The sequence below is a fragment of the Geospiza fortis genome, unplaced genomic scaffold, assembly GCF_000277835.1.
Source record: "Geospiza fortis unplaced genomic scaffold, GeoFor_1.0 scaffold70, whole genome shotgun sequence".
In the NCBI taxonomy this organism is placed as follows: domain Eukaryota; kingdom Metazoa; phylum Chordata; class Aves; order Passeriformes; family Thraupidae; genus Geospiza; species Geospiza fortis.
Genome location: NW_005054317.1, coordinates 6,305,025 through 6,314,562, shown reverse-complemented (window position 1 = coordinate 6,314,562; position 9,538 = coordinate 6,305,025).

The window sequence follows — 9,538 nt, the reverse complement described above, 5'->3', positions numbered from 1 at the left end:
AACACCACAGTGTCACTATGTGTTTCAGCAGCAAGGGCCAGACAAGCTCAGGCACGTCCCATCTGGCAATATTGGTAAATATTCCAATAAGGAATGTCAGCGGGCACAGCCCTGGGTACCTCTGGGTATCTCTGTCCTTGCCCACCTGCTGCAGGGGGAAGGGGCTGGCCCAGACCCCCCACCCAAACTCCATTGGACAGGGAAGCTCAGATCCCCCACCCAAACTCCATTGGACAGGGAAGTTCAGCTGCCCAGGCTGGGGAGGCCCCTGTGGGTGTTTCTGTGCCTGCTGGGATGATGGGTGAGGCACAGTGACGTGGCGCTGCTGTGAAATGTCCCTCTCTCCCAACATGAGCAATTCCTTGCGCTGTGGATGAATCTTTTAGGTGCTGATGACAAATTGTTGGGGATTTCCCCGTTTTCTTCCCTATGGGTGCAGCTCAGAGGATGAAGCATCCGCAGTTTGCCCCAAAAGCACAGACTGTTCTTGGCATTTCTCTCATGAATGCTCACAAAATGCGGCTTGCAGCTGTCCTGCTCTCCAGTGTGGGCATGTCCAGAGATGCCAGAGCTGCCTGCTGCTTTGGGAGAGCAGACCTTCCCAGAAAAGCAGCCCTTCCCGAGGACAGCTCTGTGCTGACCTCTCCCCTCTCCCCTGCTTCATTCCCTGCTCCTCTGGGCACAGGGCTGGCTGAGAATGTCTGCAGAGACCTGTCCCAAAGGGAGCTGGGTGCCGAAGCACAGCTCCTCCACCTCCCTCCCTCAGCAAACAGAATTTAGTACAGCCCAGGGTCCTCTTTCTGGGAAAGATAAAAGCAAGCTGTGTCATTAAGAATGGGTTTGGGCCTCAGACTGAGGGTCTCCCAGCCCAAAGCTCTGCAGTGAGAAGAGCAGGGGGCACAAAGAACCCAGCTCTGCCTCCCTGGGGTGCTGCCATCAGCTCTGCCTTCCACAGCCACCAGCTGGGATTCACTGGGCTGCAGCCTGAATCCACACCCAGAGCTCTGGGCTTGCTTTAAACACAATTACCTTCCAGACACCTTGCTGGGCTTGGCCTCTCCAGTGTCTGATGGCAGCGAGCAGCCCTATTTAATTATGTGCTGCTTTGTTCCAAATTGGCCGAATGGTTTCACTGACATTACTTAAATTTTGTCTTGTGAGAAATCATAACATATTGTTTCCCTTTGTCCTTCCTGCAATAGTTTTTAACTTTCTGGGCCTTTCTCCTTTGGGTTCTTTTCCAAGCTGATGTCTTATTTAGCCTATTCTTATATAATGCCTTTCCCCCTATTTAGTATTTCTTCTACATACAATTTTTAATTAAAAACATTTAATAAAAAATTTAATAAAAATATAATTTTTTCCAGCCATATTGATATTTCTATTCTGTTCTCTCTATTAGTTTCCTCTTGCACTGGCACATCTGGTTAACAAAATGGGTATTGATCTCTAAATATGCTTAAAAGTTTCTTTATTGAGTAGCTGGCTGATAATCTGTCTTCTATAGGTTCCTCTATAATTAAATTTGACTGGAATAAGCCCCCAACTTTTACTATATTCACAGAGCATTCTTTGCTGAAGGTGGTGTACACACTGGGAAAGGATGAGGGGTTTAATTTAATCCATATTGCTTAGCAACATTTACACCATCAATAAACAAGCTCTGTTTTTCTGAACAAAAGATTGCCCGGCCTTTCTCCATCCTGACTGTTGCTGGTGATGGCAAAACTGACAGTGTCCAGCCTGCTGCATTGAGGGTGTTTCCTTCTTGCTTTGTGTCCCTTTTATTCACACTTCAACTCACCTGCTGAAGCTTTGCTCAGAGTAATGGCAAGATCTTGAAGTGAGGTGCCCGTGGAAAAGGCTCATTAGTCACATGGCTGTTTTAACCTCTCTGAAACATGATTGCTAGGAGCCTTGACAACTGCTAAATGTTTGCCCACAAGTATTTTCCCAAGATCTTTGGCAATTGGGTGTCACTTCTGAAATTTCCTACAATTTAGCTTCTAAGAGAAAGATCTTTCCAAAGTCACTGATATGCTGGGATGCATGGGTGCAGGAATGTGAGGGTGATCTGCAGTGCCCGCCCCACCTGGGTGACCTGGTGATGAAAACAGGAATTTCAGCTTCGTTATGTACACAGATGAATAATAACTCTGAGATTCATAGACCCTTAGATCCACAGAACATTTGCCCGAAGCCTTGTCAACCAGTGACCCACTTTGTCTGCATCATTTACTGATGGAGTGGACGAGGAGGAAATTCCCTGGAGGGGGCTCTGCCCCAGCCCTTCAGAGCCTTTTCTGTGCCAAATGTCAGAACCAGCTCTTGGAGCTGTGGCTGCAGGTTCCCTGCCCAGCTCTGCTCACACCCAGGGCACAGCCTGCAGCTCCTGCAGGGGACACTCGGGATTCTGCAGCACCATTTGCCTCTGGCAGGACACAGCACTTTCTCAGACTCCATAAAGGGCTGCAGGTGAATTAAGAGGTGACATATTTTGGGGGGGAAAAGGCTCATTTTCACGTGTAAGCTTGTGGCACACAGAATGCCAACTCAAGTGCCCCTCAAAATTTAAAATTATGCATAATCCATAACCTCCTGTGTTCTTGTAGCATTCTAAATTTGGTGTTTTTTTCTTATTTTCCTCAGATTTTTTTGTTCTTTGTGCATTTAGCTAATGTAACAGTTGACAAACTGTTACATCTTTTTTGTTTATGTCAAAATATCTCAAATATAAACTTTTTTTAGTAAGTAATCAACACCAGTACACATTTTGCTACAATATGTAACTATGTTACTGAAAACACTGGTGCTCTTCAATGTTGACAACAATGATCCTTACCATTTGATCTCCGTTTTCATGAGACCAGATTTTCTTGTCATATGCCATGAAGTTAAAATTAAATAAATTCTAAATATACTTCAAAAAATTTTGATTTTAAGAATTTATTTACTATTTAATTTTTTACTTATTCTTGATTACTCTTATTTTTTCTCTAAAAAAACCAAGGGCCTTCTTTACCCTAAATATTGCTTAAGCAAATTGTCTTCATAAAAATGAGTAGATTTCCATTTACTGAAAGCATGAAGCAGTCATCCTTAATTTCTCTAACTTCTTCCAGGGACTGCAGTATTCATTTCCAAAAGAATGTTCCCTGAGACTTCATCTGGCAAACAAATTCAGCTTCTAAGGCTTGGTCATGATTTTCTCCTGTTCCAGGAGCTCTTGCCTAATCGGTTTGAATATGAGTTTAGAGATGAATGAGAAATCTGTTATTCCATATATGTCAGAGGTAAAGTATAATCTCATTTCCCTGAAGGCAATTTGTCTCAGCGTCTGGGAGCCTGAATTGCTGATACAGTGAGTGCCTGCTGCCTCCTCTATTTTTCCTTCTTTATTGGGTCTTTTCCTGTAAAAATATATACTCCTCGGAATTGCAAACAGAATTTGACCTTTCCCAAAGTACTGGCCTAGTTTAAAGTGTATTTTAAACTGTTTGCTTTTGACTGTGAGCAGAATCTGAATCCTGTGATAGGGATAACTGGGAAAGAAACTGTGTCCTTTAGTGAGAGATCCATCACTTCCTACTCTTACACACAGCCTCAGTCTGAAGGCCACCAGCACAGTGCAAACCTTTCCTTTGCTCCAGCTCAGAAAACAGCAGCTGGAGCAGACCTTCCTTTTTGATCAAGTCTGGCACTTGATCAAATACTTTCCTGAAGTAGGGTAACAGTTTTTCAGTTTTGTCATTTTTGCCTTTGTTGCTTTATTTTTTTTTTTGATCTTCTAATATCTCGGTTCAAATGTAATTAATAATTATTTGTTGTTTTTTTTTTTTTTAAAGCTTCCAATGTGCTGCTTTGGATAGAGACAACCCCTGTGAGGGAAGGGGCTGCCCCATGCCTGTGGGGGGGTCTGAGCAGACAGGAGCACTGTGACAATGGCAGGATGCTGAGCAGCAGAGCCTGGTCCAGCCCCCTGCGCATCCCTGCAGTGCTGGGCTGTGAGCCCTGCCCCAGGCAGACCCAGGCATGGCCCTGCTCTCTGCCTGAGCTTGGCTGCAGCAGGACACACTCCCACTGTGGGCACCCAACACTGCTTCCATTTCATTCTATCCTTTCCATTTGATTTAACTTATCTTTCCTGGGTTTGTCATGTCTGTGTTCCTCCACCATGGGAATAGCCCCCTCCCAGCCCGACCAACCTTCTTGCAGCTTTCCTTCTAAGCACCAGCACTGCCACTGTGCAACCTCCAGACTCTCTAACTCCCAAGAAATCCTCCCATATAATCATTTGTTCCTTCCTCACATAGTCAAATCTCATGTTTTAGCTGCAGTTTTGCTACTGCAAGAACGTTTTTTATTGTTTTGTCCTTTCCCCCCCTTCACTTTACATGCCCATTGAGTCCCTCATTTGCCATGGCTTTTTTCAGAAGCTTCTCTCTCTGGACTAGTCTTTGTGTTTCTGAGACTTGGATTTTGATCCCTGGAACGTATTTTCCCTTTTTTAAAGCCTCTCTGTAGGTAAAAACAGTTTTGCAAATTGAAACAAGATTTAAATCAGCATTTTTTCTGTAGCAGATTTCTCCCTTTTGAGCACTGCTTTGATTTCCACAGCATTTCTTCTAAAGTTCAGCAGCAAAATCTTGAGAGAATAGCAGCTTATTGCTTTAGTGATAAACTCTTATCTTTTTTATAATTTAATAACCCTGCCACTAAGTGGAAAACTTCTCTGTCAGTCTCTGCCTGTTACTTAGCCTGGGAAACAGCAATAACACTTACCCTGTCAGCTCTTAGGAAAGCTCAGAATAAACAACATTGTAATTAAAGTGTTTACATATTAGAGCCTCATCCCTCCTTCCTCATTTCAGGCAATTTCATCAATCAACAGTCTTCTCACTGGCTGTTTTCCTGTAGCTCTCTGGCAGGGTTCACTCAGGCTTGGGATGCTTCTCCTTGGTCTGGTGGAACACCAACCCTCCCCATCCTGGGCCACCTCCCCCTGCTGCCTGCCCAGCCTGGGGTCAGGTGGGTCCACTCATCCTTCTCCGCCCCTTCCAGCCCCTTCCTTCTCTGCCCCTTCCAGTCATTTCTTGTCTTTGCTGATAAGGTTTCAGTTCAGCCCAAGGCCAACCAAAATTGCAGGCTTGAAATGCCCTTTTCAATGAGACATTTCCAATTTTCAGGATTCTTCAGCAGTAAATTTTTCATAACCCTGTGCTGGGCTTTGAAGTATTTGGTGGGTTTAGAGCACAAATGAAGTGATTTTAACTGGAGATACAAAGCAAAGCAGACAATAAACAGCTAAAATAGCCAAATAGAAAAAACGTCTATTTTTGAGCCAAGACCCCTTTTGATGCTGCATCCTGAAATCTAGTAACTGCCTAAGGGTGTTTTCAGCTAAAAAGAAATCAGTCAGCTATTGAGGGGGACAGTGAAGCAAGCTGGGCTGTCAAAGGTGCAAAGAAAACCAAGAGTAAACACTGTGCTTCCAGCTTTGATCAGATTTTGGTTCTTGCAGTGCTGTTTCTAATGGCTGTGCTCCTTTATATAGGAAACTGCTCAGAGGGAAAATGTTGTCAAATGGAAACTGTGGAGTGATGGGGATCACTCCTGATATGCTCTGGGCTGCACTTTGCTGTCAGAAAAAGCTCCATTTCCTTTATCTCAAAGGGCTGAAATACTCTGAGGCGGGGAGCAGATTGAGGGAGACAGGCCTTAATTACTTTCTTCTTTCTTGTATGATTAAATATGAACAAAAGAACTGCTGCAGTGCATATCCCCTGCACTGAGATCCTGCTGCAAATGCAGAGACAGAGCCAAACTTTGCCAGCAATCTTCTCATTTCAGCAGCAAGCCTGTGTTCTGCACATCAGTCTGTTCAGGATGACAAGAGAAATAAACTCTACAAAACTCAGTGAAGGGCCTGACAGAGCTCAGCCAGACAGGGAGCTTGATTAATAATTAAAAATAATACTTTGAACACTAAATGGTCTTTCATGATCCTCTGAGCCGTGGTGTAAATCTAGACTGAATCTTTTCCAACAGGTTTGCATTAGCTGTGACTCAGAAAAACCAGTCTCCTTTAAAGAGGTGTGAAGAGAGAGAGGAAACAGGTTTTTTTCTCTGCATGTTGCCTACAGCTTCTTGCTGAGTGCAGGTTAGCCTCAAGGACCTGACAGTGCTTGTGTGTGTTTGAAAGGGAACCCCAGACACAAGTGCAGAGAGCGTGGAACAGCAGGGTGGGGACTGAGGGGCTGTGGGGTGACATCAGAACCTGAAATGCGTGGGTTTGAGGGGCACTCCTGGCTGCCAGTTTCCACTTTCTCAGTGTGCTGAAGCAAAAAAGCCCTTTCTCAAGGCAGTTGGATTTTAAATATAAGTGAAACATGGCAGATGAATCCCCTCAACAGGAGGGAGCATGTGGGACCATGCTGGTCTTTGTGCCCCAAACCCTCTTTGCAGATGTTTCTGGAGAGCTCTGCCCAGCTGTGGTGGGGAGGTGTGGAAAAAACACTGACACATCTGTTTGTTGTGGTGTCAAAATGCTGTCAGAATTTTGGGGACAGTGCTGCCAGAACAAATGCTGCCAGACCTGACTGAAGATTGGCTGTAAAGGAAGTCAAAGGAGAAGATAAGAAATGTGTTTAATGCAAGAGAGGAGAAGAGAGACTGAGAATTTCATAGAAAAGTCGAGTGGTGGAAATGATGACCCAGGAAAGTGACAGAGTTTATTTGGGACAAGGGTGAAACAAGAAGCCAGAAAAAGAGCTGGTGTGGTTGAGGCACAGAAAACAGGAGGGACTGGACATGTGATTCCACTGAGAAAGGGTAAGGAAAGGTTGGATCTTTCCTAGATGTGAAAGGAGAATGTGACTCCCAAGGCTATTGATGTAATTACCAGAGTCACTGAGAGAAAACCAACAAGAGGTCAGGGGAAGCAGCATCCTTTCAAGGCTAAATGATGCAAAACTGCACATTCTGAGGAATATTTCCCACAGTTCAGGAATCCTTTGTAAACACAATTAACCACAGCTCTGATTGTGAGAAGAAAGAGAGCTAATGTTGCGTGGAAAATGCACACAGAATGGCTCACAGAAAGTAAGAAATAAAGAAATACAAGGACAGAGCAAGCAGTAGGGTGTAGCTGCAAGTACAAACAATATCTGCTTAAAGTCAGATGTGTTAACACCACTGAGCACAGTTCTGCAGCATTTGGTAATACTTCCACAGGCAAAAAGTAACACCAGACTCCCTGAAGCAGGCTCTGCTCTTCTGCAATAATTAGTGTAAGGTTTAAAAAAAAAGCAAAACACTGCTAACTCACAAAATCAGGACAAGAGGCTTGTGTTGCAGACATGGTGTTTATTCAAGGGCTAATTACAGTAGGCAAGAGGCTTCTTAATGCAACAGCATGAAGGGAGAATAGACTCTTGTATGAACAGACAAATTACAAGAAATTTACCTGTCTTGTGCAATTTTGTCTGTCTTTTATCATCTTCCTGCTTCTCAAATAGCTCTCCAAGAGCTGTGGATGACTGGTGTCCATAACTGGAGTCCATGCACTGAGCTTTGAACCCCCTCTTCTTACTGGCAGCTACACAGAGGGCTCCAGTGAAGCCCATAGAAGGTTTGGGGCAGATATCCAAAACCTCTCTTGTGACAAACGGTCTGGGGGCTCTTGAGACCCTGCCACTGCTTTCCTGTGGCTTGGGCATGGTTGCTGGAGTGCCTGCAGGCACACAGGAGGGAGGCTCTGTGCTTGCAGCATTAGCACAGGCATTTCCCTATGTAAATTGATCTTTAATCCTCTGCCTACGTGGTGCTGGGTCTGGAGGTGACACAGTGAAAAGCAGCACTGGACCACCCTAAAATCAATGTACAAGTTCACCTCCATTCACGGATGGATTGTGCAACAATGACTTCTGGCGTTGTGTTATGTTTGCAGGTGCTGATCATACAAACCAAGGACAGTGCCCCCAAGCATTTCCTGCCTTCAGCAGAACCCTCCCACTGACACTGCCTTTCCTGCCATCCATCTTATTTTAACACACCAGCTGATGATGGGAAGCTCCTTGTGGCTGTAGCTTTGTCTCAGTACCTGAAGGACCACACAGACAGGTCACCCTCTCTGCCGAGAGCCTGCTGTGGGTGCAGGGTCCTACAGCAGCAGCCAGGAACCTCTGGGCTCCCATGCCACCGGAGCTGGGGCTGTCCTGTTCTCCAGGGGCTGTCCTGCTCTCCAGGGGCTGTCCTGCTCTCCATGGCAGCTGCTCCGAGGCGATTTGATCCACCGGCATTGCCCGCCCGGTGTCGCCGAGGCAACATCATCCCCAGGGAAGTGGGATGAGTTGCCATAGCAACACGATGCTCTTGGCTCCTGCCTCCCTCCGTTGACGCCATGGAGGGAAAATCTGGGGCTGTTGGAAGCACCGATTCCTATCGGGGATGAAAAGTTGGGGTGGCCAAAGGATCATGGCAAAACCAGGCATAAACACCTATCTGTAACCCCAATTAAAGCAGTTGCAATTAAAGGCTCCAGCTGCTGTTGCAGCAGCTTTGCCAGTGCCTGCATTAATGCACTGCTCTGAATGAAATAATTTATGTCACATTCCTTTATTACTCATGATCACATGTTTTGCTTTATGGTTAAATTATGAATAATCCAAGCAGGATACATCTTAATGATGCTGTCATTCTTATTCTGGATGTATTGATTCAGCAGGTTCTTTCAACACAGACTCTGTGACACTTAATGTAATGAGCATTTTTAAATAACAGAACATTGAAAGGAGAAAGAGGGAAAATATGTGACCGTCTATAGAAACTGATGACTGCTCCTCTTCCAGAAATGGTGGAAAATACTGCTTCACTCTCCTCTGACTTTCACAGGAGAATTTCAAGGCTGTTCTAGCTCTTTTCCAGCAGGTTTCCTGCTGTTCCAAGGCAAAGATCTATTATTTTCACACTAGTAACTTCCACCAACCAGCAAGGACAGGACCCTGCTATGTCAGGTATCACCAATTCAAGAGAGAGCTCACCTACAGCTTATGAGACATTGAGGAAAGGCTGGAAAGGGATGAATCATAAAAACACTGCCAAGAAATGATGGAGCCCCCTGGATACACAGAGTCCATCATGGACAGAATCTGTGTTAGCTGTGCATCCTTGAACCAGTTGTCTTTTCCTGAAGCTGCAACACAAATATTGGGACAACACATCTTGTCTAGCTTTCATAATATAATTTATTTGGAATAACTGCCTTTGTGAGCAGATTACAATGGAAATGATCCAAGTATGGATGTACAGGGTGTTTTCAGATTAGGGAAGGACTTCACATCAGTCTAGGACCAAGCCTGGTGTGGCTGTGACTCTGGCACAGCCCAACAGAAGCACTTCAGGCTGACTGGAGGAGCAGGAGGAAGTACTGCAAAGGAAGAGCTGCTCACAGAGCAAAGTGCACAGTATTGACATCATTAATTGCTCACTGCCATTGTTCAAGATTCTGCAAAAGCAGAACAACAAATCGTTTTGGAAA